The 16,496-nt window shown below is 42.6% G+C and overlaps 1 protein-coding gene and 1 long non-coding RNA gene across 5 annotated transcripts in view; one reads left to right on the forward strand and one right to left on the reverse strand.

Annotated features, from left to right (window-relative positions):
• Window positions 1-16,496, reverse strand: part of LOC127965430 (rap guanine nucleotide exchange factor 4) — a 60,784-nt gene that overhangs the window by 33,523 nt on the left and 10,765 nt on the right. The window contains exon 1 of one of the 4 annotated variants that reach the window (XM_052566248.1): window positions 5,068-5,208. The exons of the other annotated variants lie outside the window; for them this stretch is intronic. The gene's annotated coding sequence lies outside the window, so the exon portion shown is untranslated. Of the gene's footprint in view, window positions 1-5,067; window positions 5,209-16,496 lie in introns of those variants that run through there. 4 annotated transcript variants of the gene reach the window in all.
• LOC127965431 (uncharacterized) lies at window positions 6,154-6,588 on the forward strand. Its single transcript, XR_008155296.1, has 2 exons — window positions 6,154-6,211; window positions 6,318-6,588. It is a non-coding gene; the product is annotated as an uncharacterized LOC127965431 (long non-coding RNA).

Here is a 16,496-nt window from a genome sequence, read left to right on the forward strand (position 1 = left end):
ACTTCAAAGGATCTTGAACAGAATCTGGGGTCAGTTGCGTCCAGCAGGAAAAATATTAAAAATGAAGTCTAATCAACACTGGATTGTCTCAAATACAGACTAACCTGGATATCTGGCATTACTTCAAAACTGTAGTGCACAGGTGTCACCCAAACCCAAAAGTATACACTCTACCCAGTATAAAACGATACTTTTGCTCCACTGAATTTAGATCATTTTAAGCATAGTTTTGATTGATTTGTTATTGTGAATGAGTCATATTATACTCCAGTATAAGACAGTAGTGTATTTTCACTTTGCGTTTCCAAATAAAATATAAAAATATTAATGCTATGTGTAAAACAATATTTAATTTTATACTTATGTTAATACCAATTTATAATTTAATATACAAAATCAGTATATTTTGTGCTGCTGTTATTTCTGTGACCCAAGCAATGCCAAAAGAAATTCACAAATAATTGTATTTTCTGATGAAAACATTATATAAAGCTAATTCTGGTAACACTTTATTATAGGGCCCAATTCTCACTATTTATTAGTTGTTTATTAGCATGCCTTTTATTAACATAGTGACTGTTTATTAGTACTTATAAAGCACATATTCAGCAAGAGCATATTCTGCATCCATAATCACCTAAACTTAACAACTATCTTACTAAATATAAAATCACGTTAGGAGTTTATTGATGCAAAAGTCATAGTTAATGGTTTGTTAATATTGAGAACTGGACCTTAGGATAAAGTGTGACTGCTTATTCACTTAGGATTTCTTTGTTTTGAAATAAAAGTTTCACAGACAGAGAAATAATATGGGTGAGGTTATGCACTCTAATAAAGCATGATGCCATATCTGAACATGTTTACTTAAGCATTTAATTAAATTATAATTGAAATATCAAACACATATATCAAACCAGAATAATTAGTGCTTCATTTGAGCTAACATAATTGCAAAAACTATTTGCGACAAACTTGCTATGAGTTTGTGGTGATTACCAATCTTTAGCAATGGAGGTGAACTGACAGTAAACCTTTGCCACTATAAGCACATATCTTTGCCAAACATAATGATTTAAAGATGTATTTAAACATGCAGATTTGTAGTGCATAACAGAATTACGATGTGCAACTGACTTTGCTACAACTGTAAAGACCATCTGAATGTGAAGATATGAACATCTGGCAATTTTGCAGGAGAGTTCACTAGAATTGACCGCAGGGGTCTGGCAGAAAACTACACAGTCTTTTTGTAAGGGCACTTCTTATAGAAAGACAAAAGTGCTGAATCAATATGAGGGAATTTTCTGTTTGATGTGTCACAGTTGTTTTACCCATACTTTAAATGACACATTGTTCAAAGTTATAAACTAAAATTCTAAATAGAACATTGGCCTTTAATAATGTTCTCAAAATGTTATTTATCCATCATTCACGGAACAATTTATCCTGCAGTGTTTTAGTTGGACGTTCATATAACGTTTTCAAATGTTACTAATTTCTGAACATTCAAAAGTAACATTCCCGTAATGCTGAATAAAGAAATGGAATGTTGGGTTACAGCTACAAACTTTTTACAGTGTAACTATTAAGTACTGAGAAATATTAATTAACTACATGTACTTACTATATGGTTAGGGTTAGGATTAGGGTTTTGTCAGGGTTTGGTAGGGAGGAACTCAAATGCAGACAGGATGTAACAAACAGGGTTTATTAACACAAAAAGGGGAAAAACAAAAACCCACGAGGGGGAAAACAAGGGCTAGGGTAAACACTAAATAATTCTACAAAACACAATAAACAAGGTAAACAAAGACTGAACACTAACTACTAACAAACACTCACTGCAGGACAAAAGACTTCGAGGAGTTTCAAGGACAAGGTACAATCACGAATGATGAACACATATGAGGTACACAAATCACAATGAACCGACGCAAGACAGAGCACACTTGGAGACCTAAATAGGGGAAACAATCAAGACACGACAGGTGGCACAGATGGGACAATCAAGACACGACTAGGTTAACAAGGGGGGCGGGGCAAGGGAACGAGACAACACAAGCACATGGCCCAAAGACAAGGCCATGTGCTTGTACACAAAACAAGGGTCTGTCATGATCCTGCCTCAAGACTAGGAAAAATCAAGGACACGAGGGCAGGATCATGACAGAACCCCTCCCTTAAGGAGCGGCTTCCAGACGCTCCTCAAGGGAACATCAAACACGGGACATGACTGACATGACAGACTGGGACACAGACACAAACCAACAAGACATGACTAATAATAACAAAGGCAAACATGAAAACACAATGGCAGGGTTAGGGTGACATAACAAAAAAAACAAACAGGGAAGGGGAGGGGGCGGGACCACAAAGTTCATGGGGGACAGACCAGGGCGGGGGGGGGGGTGGGGTAGGAATCTTAGGAGGACAGGACGAAGGCTGACGACGGGGGGTACGGGCAGGTCTGGGTGGTGAGGGGCGGGGAGGGTTCTCGGGACAACTGACAGGGGACATGATAGGAGCAGACAAGGGACGCGGGCAAGACTTACGGGACGCGGGGAGACAACAGCTGGACACGGGGGGACAACATCTACTGGACACGGGACGACAACATCTACTGGACACGGGACATCTACGGGACACGGGGCAACATCTACTGGACACGGGGGGACAACAGGACACGGGACATCTACGGGACACGGGGCCACATCAACAGGATACATGACTTCATCAGCAGGACACGGGGCAACACTCACGGGACACGGGGAGACGACATCTACGGGACACGGGGAGACGACATCAGGACACTCGGGATTTCTGGGGACAGGGTCTGAGGACAAGACAGGACTGACGGGGACTTCTAGGATACGGACAAGACTAGACAAATAATCAGAAAAGGCTTTAGCCGCTAAGACAATTGGCATCTCCTTACGAGATGAGATACACTGAACTAAAGTCTTTGCTGCAGAGTCGGCCACGGCACTCTCCTGCGCTCTCACGACTGCCGACTTGCATACTGCCCTCTTCTTTGCCGGCTCGGGCACGCCAGCGCTCACCGCTGCTGGCTCGGGCACGCCAGTGCTCACCGCTGCTGGCACGGGCACGCCAGCTCTCACCGCTGCTGGCACGGGCACGCCAGCTCTCTCCGCTGCTGGCTCGGGCACGCTCACCGCTGCTGGGTCGGGCACGCCAGCGCTCTCCGCTGCTGGCACGGGCACGCCAGCTCTCTCCGCTGCTGGCTCGGGCACGCTCACCGCTGCTGGGTCGGGCACGCCAGCGCTCTCCGCTGCTGGCACGGGCACGCCAGCGCTCTCCGCTGCTGGCACGGGCACGCCAGCGCTCTCCGCTGCTGGCACGGGCACGCCAGCGCTCTCCGCTGCTGGCACGGGCACGCCAGCGCTCTCCGCTGCTGGCACGGGAGGAGACAGGGTCACAGGACCGGCAGGCCCCCTCTTCCTCCTCTTCCTCCTTGGGCGCGGTGCAGAGGCCACAGCTGGGTCAGAGGCGGGTTGGGGGAGTTTGGTCTCGGGCAGGGCAGTCTCGGACGCCGAAGACTCAGAAGTTGACTCCCATGAAAACCGTCTCCCTCGTTTCATGGGGAGACTGCTGGCTGAGGAGGGCACCTCAGGACTCTGGGAGGGGCTTGCCTGACCCCCCAGGGTTGCCACGGCCAGGACACGACCCTCCGGGATCGCCGGCAGCTGGGTAGGTGGGGACCTCTGGGGCTCCTCCTCTCGCCCGCTCGCTCCGGAACGACCTCCCCTGGTCCCCCGGAACACCACAAGGCGAGAGCCCTCAAAACAATCTCGCTGGCTGGCTGATGCCATCCAGCATTGCCTCCTGTCTGCTGAGTTCCTTGGTGGTCGGTTCATTCTGTCAGGGTTTGGTAGGGAGGAACTCAAATGCAGACAGGATGTAACAAACAGGGTTTATTAACACAAAAAGGGGAAAAACAAAAACCCACGAGGGGGAAAACAAGGGCTAGGGTAAACACTAAATAATTCTACAAAACACAATAAACAAGGTAAACAAAGACTGAACACTAACTACTAACAAACACTCACTGCAGGACAAAAGACTTCGAGGAGTTTCAAGGACAAGGTACAATCACGAATGATGAACACATATGAGGTACACAAATCACAATGAACCGACGCAAGACAGAGCACACTTGGAGACCTAAATAGGGGAAACAATCAAGACACGACAGGTGGCACAGATGGGACAATCAAGACACGACTAGGTTAACAAGGGGGGCGGGGCAAGGGAACGAGACAACACAAGCACATGGCCCAAAGGCAAGGCCATGTGCTTGTACACAAAACAAGGGTCTGTCATGATCCTGCCTCAAGACTAGGAAAAATCAAGGACACGAGGGCAGGATCATGACAGGTTTGGCTTAGGGTTACTTGCATGTGATTACGCATAATTAATTGTTATATTAATAGTAATGTGTAACAAAGACACAGTAAAATAAAGTGTTACCGAATGATCCCTTAATGGTCATATAACCAAGAAAAAAGCATTTTAACTCATTTAACTCATTTTAACTAATTTCAGAAAACATTCAGAATAATATTTTCATAACTCATTCATAACTCATTGAGAATGTAAGCAAAACGTTCTTAGAACATATTTTTTGTCAGCTGTGATTGTCTTGTTTTAGGGTTAAAGGAAACTTAACACATTATATCCTGTCAGAAAATGAACAGAAGCTTTTCAGTCATTATGAAAAAAACATAACATTTTCTCTCTTTCATGCTTGACATACAAATGCGTCTCATAATTGCGCTCCACTGCACTTTATTTAACAGAACACATACATTACATAATTCACAGACAGACATTCTCAGCATAACCTGTTCTCTTCTCACAAGACCTCACCTCATTAAAAGCAACTTCAAACCTCAACATAAACCTCAGTTTCTCACACGCATGCAGTCCACAGAGCAGAAAGTTCAGACTACATCCTGAGTTAAAAACAATCAAGCACACATTCAAACAGTGCCCTCAGATTCACAGAAAACATACCTCAAATAAAGTGAGTGCTCAGACACTTACCTACAGTAGTGAGCGACCCATGAGTGACAAACTGAAGTGACTCTATCTGTCTTTTTCTCACTACTATTAGCGTCTAATACAGAGAGCTCAATACGACAGCTCAAGCATGCGAGCGGCAGGCAGAAGAGAGTGCTGATGTAGTAAGCGTGTGTGTGTGTGTGTGTGTGTGTGTGTGTGTAGGGCTGAACAGGCAGATGACCCCCCCCCCCCCACCCACCCGAGAGCAGAGTGGTTGCTAGGCAATTTGAGTACTCCAATCATCATGGTCTGATGACTACTGACTGCACATGCACACACACATACATGTGTATAAGACATATTATTGTTCAACAGGGTTGAAGTTCTATTAATAATAATTACTTAATAAGCAATCATTTATTTTAATAATTCATTGTTTAAGATGAACCTGCCCACAAAGTAAGTTTACCACTTAACACAAGCATATCTGCAGGCTTACATGCTTAAAATTGTTTGTTTGTTCAGGCATGTTAAAAGTAACAGGGTTTTACTTAATAATTCAGTATTTTCAAGAAGATGGACACAGGCATAAAGTGTAAGTACTCTACCATACCATCTGGACTGATGTATAATATATGAGATAATAAAAATCACCTCAAAATCAATGGATTCAACAATGAATCACTTCCAAAAACCAGGCTCATCACGTTATTCACTCTAAAGTCGTCCACAGAGAATACATCACTCTTTACATGAGATTCAAAATGAAACTACAACTGACTTATAATTACCATATTTGAAATACTGCAATACCAGGTACTTTTCTTCAAATGTTCTGGGAATGTCAGATTGTGTCTAATCAATGGACTCATACATTTTATTTTGTCCTCCTTACCGAAAATTTACTACATCCCCAATCCAGGATTATGTCTTAATGATGACTCTGATTTACAGTATGTGTGTCAGACTTTTGGACCAGTTTTGCCCCTGTAGTCCTTCCTGTGTTTCCTTATATGGTCTTGGTTCTGTCCTCGTTCTGACTAATTCGTTTGATTAGTCATCCCATGCACCTGTGTTTCCCCCAATCATCCCCTGTATTTAAGTCCTTATGAAGGCTGCAATGCCCATCATGAGAGGGAAAGCCATGGATGGTGAGACGGTGGACGGACCACTGCCGCGGCTGAGGGTGAGCTGACCAAACATATGGGACTTCGAGTGGGACGTAATAGACTGGGAAACAGAGCTGGAGGTCGACTTGCCCCCTCTCTTCTCTCTCCTTGGTCCCTCATTAGACCCAGCGGCTCCACCTAGGCTCCTAGCTCCCTCACCTACACCATCACCAGCTCCACTGGGCTCCCTCGTCCCTCTGGCTCCACCTGCGACCCACCATCACCTTTTGATTAGTCATCCCATGCACCTATGTTTCCCCAATCATCCCCTGTATTTAAGTCCTAGTCTGTGCAGTCTGCCTCTGTTGGGTCAACTTGCTGTCTACACGTGTTGCTCAAGCTCCTGTTGTGGATTATTCCCAGTGCTTCCCTGATTAAAGACTGTTAAACATTTCCTCATGACTCCAGCATGTTTACTCTACAGCATGACATGACAATGTGCAAGTTTAGTGGAAAAGAGAACGTTATTTGTTGGTTTTACAGCTGCAAAGTAATACTGAACTGTGGAACTGGTTTACACTGAACATGTGTGCAAAATAGGGGTGTCGCAATATATATTATATATAGCTATTTTTTCTTTCTTGTCTGAACGTTGTTGCCAATATGTGTGTTATTCCTTCTTCCTTGATTACTCTCACACACAAATATATATATATATATATATATATATATATATATATATATATTAGGGGTGTAACGATACGCGTATTCGTATTGAACCGTTCGGTACGACGCTTTCGGTTCGGTACGCGGTACGCATTATGTATACCGAACGGTTCGTTGGAGTAATTAATTATATTTGAAAAAAAAAAAAAAAAAAAGAGAGAGATAGAAATATAATGATATGCGTTCAACAAGGTAGCCCAATAACCCAAACAACGTAACAGGCAACGCCCCTGACACTCCCGAAGAAGAAAAAAACACCATCTTATATGTTTATGTTAGGCTACTCAGCAGGCGCTCGCTCACTCAGTACACGCTGAAGGCTCGTTGCAAAATAGCCAATGCGTTTAACAGACTAGAAATGAGAAGATCCCCCAATAACCAACAGGTCTGGTGTTTGGGTGCACTTTGGATTCCCTTTAAGCTATAATGGTGATGGCAAGAGAGTGGTGGATAAAAAAACAACGGTATGTCGCATCTGCAACATGACAGGGTACACCAGCGGGAATACAAAAAAAAAAAAAAACACCAGCGGGAATATCTGGGATATATGCGTCAGTACTATCTGGGAAAAGACGAAAAAAAGGAGAAACATGCACGCAGCAAACTATCCCTGCAGCATTTAGACACTATAGCTTACAGGGAATCCAACCCAAACACCAGACCTGTTGGTTATTTTAGGATCTTATATTTCTGGTCTGTTAAATGCATTAGACATTTTGCAACGAGCCTTCAGCGCGTGCTGAGTGAGCGAGCGCCTTAGGGGCCGTTCACATATCGCTCCTAAAAACGCGTGGAAAACGCTAAGCGCGTCTTTCTCCTCCTTTCCAAAGCGCTCGGGCAGAAGCGCTCATGAGGCGTCTGTCTTTGCTAAGCAACAATGACGTGCTCTCTCCATGAGACGCGGAAATTTCAGCGAAGGATAAATGGATTTGCAGCTCTAAAAATCGCTTGCAGTAGCTCTGCTACTAAATTTATTTCAAAATTGCAATCCATATACAACTATGATCAGCTGTTCCTTCATCTTGGCTGAGCTCTCAACCTTGTTACGGGAAAGGATGAAGCTGATTGGTTAGTTCTTGTCACATGACCCGCGATGCGCTTGCGGCATTCTGAAAAGTTGAGATGTTTTTACATTTTGCTGTATCTAAAACGTATCGAACCGAACCGAACCGAACCGTGACATCAGTGTATCGTATCGAACCGAACCGTGAATTTTGTGAACCGTTACACCCCTAATATATATATATATATATATATATATATATATATATATATATATATATATATATGGGGCTAGTTGTCTCACTTTTCTTCAGTGAAAATTTCTCAGGGAAAATGTATTTCTGAAATTCAGTTTCTGTATTGACACAAAACTCTATGACCACAAAAAAAGCTGGATATTTCCATTGGTCTGGAAAAAATGTAATAAATAAAATAAAGCATCGTAAGTTATCACAATGGAAACCCGTTATTTAATACACTTATCTGAATAAATTATTCTGAAACATGAGTCTCTAAACAAAGCCAAATTTCACAATATATCTGGCATAGTTTTACAAAGAGGTCTTATTACGAAAATAATATACTTAATTCTTTAAACCACGAATCAGCTGAATCATTTAAATAAGTTATTAAAAACAATGATTTAAAATGTATTTTAAAGAAAAACTTTCAATTTGACATTATTACAGAGTAGACTTTTCAAAAGTCTAATTAAGCTTTAAGAAACAGTTGTGAAAGTGTTTCTCTTTAAATACACTCAAGTGGCCTTTTATTTCATTAATATTATCTGCAAGTATGTTTTAAATACACTTTTAAGTAAAAAGAAAAAAGAAAAAAAAAACTAAGTGCACATTCAGAAAAATTAGGTGCACTTCTTTCTCACAAGCGTTGACATTATCGCTCTGTAAAACAGGCACCTAAAATGTGCCTGTATCATGTCATCATGAACAGGCACAGAACTGATTATCAGACTGAATGAGAGACACAGAGATGGTCTTTCACACACTGAACTTTCACAAGCATCATTAGAGAAAGAGGAGATGTTTGCTCTTATAGCAAGTCATCTGAGCACTTGCTAGCGTTGCTCTGGACAACAGCAGTAGCCATGTGTGCTGATGGGACGTGGAAACAGACACACCTGCTCTCCATCACAGATCATCAAAGGACTGTGACCCAGTGAGTCATTCATCCTGGACATATATTACCGGTTTCATTAGGGCATACAGATCAATTTGTACAGCATACAAATCAACATTATCCACATCAAATTGGGAGTCTCCAACTCAAATTCTCTAGCATCTCCAAATGCCCAAATCTGCACTCATGTTTATGCTAATAACTTTTGAATTGTAGGGCCCTATTCAGTCGGAATTACAGTATGGCGTGGAATGTAACAGAATTGGCTAAATTTTGGATATATAAATCAAAAGTAAGTTACACTTGAGTCAAAACGCGATGTTGGACTAGTGTCTGTGAATATTGAACTGTGAAAAGACAATTTAAATACAAATCCTGCATATTCTGCGTCCCTCTGTGTGAATGTATGGTGCAGATGTGCAGTTTGGTTTGCTAAACACATAAGCAGTGTTTTCAGCCTCTGACGCCTGAATATATAAATACATTAATTTACACACAGGCATAATCTCTGGAACTGCTCTGAGAGTCACTTCATGAGAATTTTACTGTCTATCATCATATCACATGCAAACACATGCAAACAGAGACCTAAAGGTTTTCACAGCAATCCGTCAAAATAAAAGTTTGGTTTAACTTAAAGAAATCCAAAACCATACTGTCCAAACCCCCGACACTGCATGCATGTCGTACGTGGCCCCCCAGCCAGTGGTAGAGGCATCCGTGTAAACCACAGCATGTCTGGAGACCTCTCCTGCCCGTCAAAAAGGCAAGGTCTGACCACGGGGTAAAGTTGGTAAAGTTGCAGGCCAGTGCAACTTGGACCCAGTGAGTACCGCGTTGCCATGCCCACCTCAGGACTCAGCCTTATATTGAAGCAGTCTCATATATATGCCCTGTTTTAACAGTTTCAGGCAGTCTAACACTGACTGAGCACGTTCCTGCGTTCCAACTCCATACAGTGAAAAGAGATCCTCTGCATTGGGAAGACTTTGCTCTTTTCCCAGTTGACCCGAAGGCCCAACCGGCTGAGGTGCGAGAGCACCATTTCACTGTATTCACACAACTGATCCTGAGACTAAGGTTGTATGAGCCAGTTGTCAAGGTAGTTGAGAATGTGAATGCACTGCTCTCTAAGGGGCACAAGGGCTGCCTCCGAAAATTGTGTGAAGACACGGTGTGACAGGGACAGCCCGAACGTTAGGACCTCGTACTGATATGCTCATCATTCAAACGTGAACTGCAGGAAAAGCCTGTTTTGCTGAAGGATCGCTGCAAACCAATCTTGGGGAAGGATGCACCAGAAGATGCGGTAGCTTGTCAAGGGCCCGGTTCATGACACGCAGATCCAAGATTGGTCTCAACCCACTGCCTTGCTTGGGTACAATGAAGTAATGGCTGTAATACTCCGTCTTCATATTGGTTGAAAGGGCCGGCTTTATCGCATCCTTCACCAGTAGGACTGCGATCTCTGCATACAAGACAGGTGCATCTGCAGTCTTCAATGAATACCTACAGGCATGGGAGGGGAGCAAAATCTTGCCCCGACCACTCAACTGGTGGGATTTTCATATACTCCATGCTGACCCACAGTTGAGGGTGGTGAGGGAGGATGTGCGACCGGGGCGGTTTCTAGCAGTGAAAGCTGCTGTCCACAACCCAGTGAGCTCATCATGCCAAGAAAGGCACCAAGTGGGACCCTGAGAACTAGCGTGAGCCACCCTGAGAAACCAATTGTCCATCGTCAAAGGGTTTCAGGACACTGTGAAGGCTTTCACTCCCAACCCTCCCAGCGGTGCAGGCAAGCATAGCCACCATTTAAGGGTCTCGCTCACCCTTTGATGCAGTGATAAGCATCCGATGTTGGAGGGGAGTGACGAAGGTATACGAGTGGTACCCAACGGGAGGGTCCAGTCCATTCCTTGTGTGCCGGCGGCAAGAGTAGCCCCTTTGCAGGAAACAAAGCCTGGTCCGCAAATACACTAAGGTCATTCTCCCGCAATGAAAGCATGACTCTTTCACAAATGACCGGCGCCAGGTAACAACCGCATCCAGAAAAGCATGCATGGAAGGGAATCTTTAAAAAGACAGATCTTTAAAAAGAAGTCTATCCATGAATGTTTTTTTTATAAATTGCTCTTTTAAAGGGTCATGAACCCCCCCCCCCCCCCATAAGGTGTGGGGGTAGAGTGTTGAGAAAAGGAGGAGACTGCATAAAAGGGGAATTACAATAAGTGAATAAATACTGCTAATTTGCAAATCAGTGCAGATCAGCGCAGACAAAGGTTGCAGACAGCACACCTTGTTTGTTATCTTTATTTTATAAGTGCACAAAGTTTTGTTGTTATTATGTCTGTTTACAAAAAAGTAGATCCTTTACAGATTTGATTGATGTATTGCTCTTATCTGTACGAACAAAACTGAAAGTGTAATTTAAGTTATTTTCACGGTTATAAGGAGAAAATGACTCATAATGCGTATATGCGTTAATTGACTTCAGAGGGTTAGACATTCATCCACTGACGCTCTTTAATCAGCAGCGCTAAATCCGGAAGCGCGTATACTTACTTGCCGGCAACCCGCCAAAATAAAAGCCTGGTGATTTTAAGTTTGAATATGATGAAAACGCTTTTGTTTATTTATTTATGTGCATGACAGGGGCGTCGTTTTCCCAAAGGCAGGCCTAAACCTGACCGCATACCATGTGGTTTTGCTGCAGGGTCTTCAGCTGGGGACCACCGCTCATTGACATTTCGCCCCTTAACCCAGAACATCTTCTGGTGGCGGGGCAGCGAACAGGGATGTCTCCCTGACACCCCCTGCAGCAAAACCTAACTAGATGTTGCTCCCCAAGCCTTATCATGTAGTTTCAGCCAGAGCCAATGGCTTGCTTTCTCCGCTACCTCAGAGAGCGCTTTGGTGGATCTGTTCAGTGTGGTTCCCCATAATCCCAGGTCCTTGAGCAGGCATGATATTGATCTGCCCATAAAGCCTCTGGCTCCCACCTCCACCGGGTACAGCCTCACTCTCCATCCACTTTCTTTGCACTCCACAACAAAGTCTGCATACTTCGCTTTCTTTCTCTCGAAAGCAGCTTCCAGCCCTTCGTCCCATGGCACTGTGAGCTTGATCACTATCATTGACTTCACAGCTGGTCTTAATGTGGTGCTGCATATCTCCTGTGGGAACTGGAGCTGCCTTCCTGGGTCTACTTCCATCTTCCACGCTGCCCCTGGTGTTAATAACTTGGCAGGTGGTCTCTTGCTGGTTTGCATTGCGGGTTCCCCCTCCCTAAAGAAGTGGATCCTACATCAACTCTCCAATGGACTCTGATTGTTTGCCTCCTGCCAACTTTTCTCCAGAACCTCTGCCAGCTTCCTAAGCATTTGGTCATGCCGCCATCTGAGCCGACCCTGTGTTACTGCTGTTTTACAGCCAGACAGAACATGCTGGAGTGAGCCCAGGTGATCAGCTCATCCAACCTCCTGAGCAACCTGGTTGTACATGGGGCGGTTCGTAGCAGGCAGGTGATGTCATCCATATAGCTCTTTAAGGCCGGGATCCTCTGACCTGCAGGCAGCCGGATTCCACCCACCACCAGCCTTGCTCCGATCAGGATGACCTCAAATGTTGCCACAAAGAGAATGGGAGAAATGGAGCATCCCATTGCGATCCCTACTTCCAGTTATTGCCAACCAGTGGTGACTTTCTTCAATGCAAAACACATGTGCATGTCCTGATAATAGTCCATGATCATGGTCCTGATGTTGTCTGGAATGTAGAAGAATTCCAAAGCATAGGCTATGAGCAGGTGTGGCACTGGCCCATATACCGTCCAGATCTTTCTTCTCCCTCTTGGTGGTTTGGATCTGTTCCCAAATCATGGAAGCATGCTTAAAAAAGCTAGGAAAGCCTGGGATCCCGGCTTTCTGACAGCTGGTATCAATGTAGTTGTTCTCCGTCTTTTTCTCTGTGATGGCAACAAGAATGACCACCTACCTTGGTCATTCTTCTTGCCATCACGGAGAAGAAGATTTTCCCCTCCACATTCAGTAGAGCTATGCTCCTGAACTGCTCGATGGTCTTAACATTCTGTTGTTTGGGAATAGAGACTGCCACTGCCCTCTGCCACTCAGATGGTATAGTCTGCTTAGTCCAGGTGATTCTCATCAGGGACCAAAACCGCTTCAGCACTGCTGGGCAGCACTTATACAGCTTGTACGGTATTCCATTCGGGCCTGGTGCTGAAGCAGATCTTGCCCGCCGGATCACCTGCCTGATCTTATGAGAACCAGGCTGAAAAAATTATGAGCACCCCTGCTTATAATAGGTGTTCGTGTGGTAGTTGCTCCAGACTCGGTCCAGGGGAGAATGTATTTTGCAAAAACATAACACAGGTAATACTACTACGGTGGGCACTGAATGGTTTCTGAAGCAATATCATCTAAACTTATTTATGTTCTAGCCTATACCAACAAGTACTGAAGTAAATTTTCTTGCAAATAGGTTATGCACAGATGCAAACAGCTGAACGGTACCTGTGGCTCTAAACCCATACATTCTGAAGGAAGTGTATGGCACGTATCGACAGTTGTTTGGAGATATTTAAAACCCTTCCCTCAACAGGTCTGTTATTTTTAGTTATTGCAAAAAAGATTATTTGACATACTGACTTTAATGTGAACATCATATTGATACACTGTTCAGTTTTATAAGGAACTGGCACGGTGTCTTTATTAAAAAAAAAAAAAAAAACTAAGATGTTTCTTAAACACAATGAATGACACGAGTGCTACTTTCCAATGCATAAATACTGGGATAGCTCATGCAAATCACGGTGCAGTTATTGGATTAGACGAGTCCTTTGTCATGTATAATGTTAAAATGCTCATGAATAATGGGAGCTCAACCCAATGTTGTGCAATGTGCAGCCACGCAGCCAATGAGCACTCAAATTACTCGGTTTACGTCACATGCCTTGAACATAACTTTTTAAACCGGATGAACGAAATGGTCCCAAAAAGCTAAAAAATGACCAGTTTCCACTTTGTAACATATTTTGTGACAGCTATTACTGTTTTAAGCAATGTGCAACACGTATATATCTGTTAACATCTCAGAATATGTGTTTTGGGGTTTCATGACCTTTCAATGTGCTGAAGCTCAAAGGGAAGATGGCCGCTCGCAACATAGACATTGGTTAGAGCAGCCTGATGTGTGCAACCCACTCAACACGGAAAAACAACACCGCTGGAGTGCCGTACTAAAAACACAAAGAGCTCTCAAAGAACAGACTGAACTTGTTCACTCTTCCTCAAGTAGGAAAGTCAGGTGCAAAATGATATGACCGCTTGGCTCCAAACTGAAAAGCCTAGAACCTGCTGCCTAGTTATACTAGCACCGTGATCAGCAGCAGCTGGATGCAATCATCGCATGCCAATGTGCATTGTCTTGTTTAGGCTGCATCTGAAAACTTAGGCAGGTGACTTGCTGCCTCGCTGTCTTATCAGGCAATGACTTTGCAGGCAGCGTTTTTGTACGAAGGCACCTCACAAAACTGATTTCGGACAGGCTTCTGAGGCAGTGTAATGGTTTAATGATCTACAGCAAAAAATAGAGAGCTTTGGTGATAACTAAGTGAATATTTCATTACTGCAATATTGATTTCTCGCTAGAAATGACATCAAAAGTGGAAAACGTTGATCAGAAACATACATTTACACACAAAACTGACCACCGACCGCAACTTTCAGACGCCATCTTTATTTTGTTTGCTTAACTGTCACAGAATGTAACGCACAGGATTGTGGGATATCAAAGGCAGCGAAGGATACATCTATGCTGCCTTCAAAAATCGGCCAAATGAAGGCATCTCAGGAGACAGGAAGTGAAGCTAACATTGAATTTGGACGTGCCTTGATGCCTCACGGCCTTGGAATGCGTCCCCCCGAAGGCAGCATTTTTCAGTTTTCGGATGCAGCCTTAGTCTCTCTATGAGAGATCCCAATTTTTAGGTAATTACCGACGTGACATTGAGAATACAGACAGAAAAGGAACAGCATTTATTAGAATTGTATTTTTTTTTTTAACAATGTAAAAGTCTTTTCTGTCACTTGATCAATTTAATGCATTCTTTCTTAATAAATATATTAATATTTTTTTGTTTTTTGTATTGAACTTTTTCACACCATTTATTAATCTAGTTTAATGTTAACTTGTAAATACACTTTTGTTCATGAACATTCATGTTTGTTCATAACACACTATCAAATGTTAATGTGCACAACTTGAAATGTTCAAAATATATATCAAAATGCATGTTCTTCTTTACCAGTCCAGGAATATTAACAGCACTTCCAGACACATCCAGTAATGCCATCTGAAAACAAAACGCTCACACACAAACTGCTTGATCTGGGAGGATATCTTAGCGTGAAGTAACCCACCTCCAAACAGTCAAAGACCTTGGATAAAAAATAGTGGAGCAGCAAAGCCTGCGTATGCAATGGAGTTTAATTCAGAGACAGGCAGAGGTCTGCGCTGTGATAGGATCTGTGTTCGTCTCAGATTAAAGACCAGCTGTCCCTCTATAAAGGCACAGAGACATGCTGCTTCAAAAGAGACCACTGCCATTCAAACAAAAATCACAATTACCCAGCACAGAGCTTCAGCTTTGAAATAGAAATGAGTTACTTACAGGTGCTGCTGGTTTCTGCCAAAGCTGTCTTTTATCTTATATGAATACGGTTTCCTCTAAATGCCAATGAGCAGCCAAAACAGGAACACCAGGTACTATTTATAACATTGTTATACCGGTAATTAATGATAATTATATATAGAAATAAATATAAGTTGGAGATTCACTTTGTATTGACCAAGATCAATGTTAATGTTGGCCAACATATTGGTTATCACAATAAATTATTTATTCTATAATTAGTCAGTCATAATATCAAAGCATTTAACTTTACCATAGAAAATATGGTAGCAGCATTTTAAGTAATATATATTTAACTTAAATTTACAGTGCTGTACTATTTACTAAAATATTTTAGCATTTATTATATACCGACATTCAACTTAAAAACAAAGGTAAGAAAAACTCACATGAAAAATATAAATTAATCACAAGTATTACAGCAAGATGAGGCAAATATTAATATACAGAAGTGCCATTTACACAAATACAAAACACCATCATGGTAACACACATCATACTTAAATAATGCAATAAACATTAATTTAACAACATAAGATGTAACATAAAACCCTCATGCACATAACTGATAAGAAATTACTTTTCTGAACTTGAAGTGACACACCGATACTTCTGGGATTGTCAATTTATGTTTGTATGAAAAAAGGATGACTTTTTAACTTCCAAAAAACATTTAATAGTATTTCAAGTATTTTAGTATATTATTATGCAAAATTAAATAAAATGTCCCATTAGATCTATTACAATTTTTCATTGTAGAGATTAAGGGAACATTGCATTAG

Source organism: Carassius gibelio, chromosome B9, assembly GCF_023724105.1.
Source record: "Carassius gibelio isolate Cgi1373 ecotype wild population from Czech Republic chromosome B9, carGib1.2-hapl.c, whole genome shotgun sequence".
NCBI classification, from domain to species: domain Eukaryota; kingdom Metazoa; phylum Chordata; class Actinopteri; order Cypriniformes; family Cyprinidae; genus Carassius; species Carassius gibelio.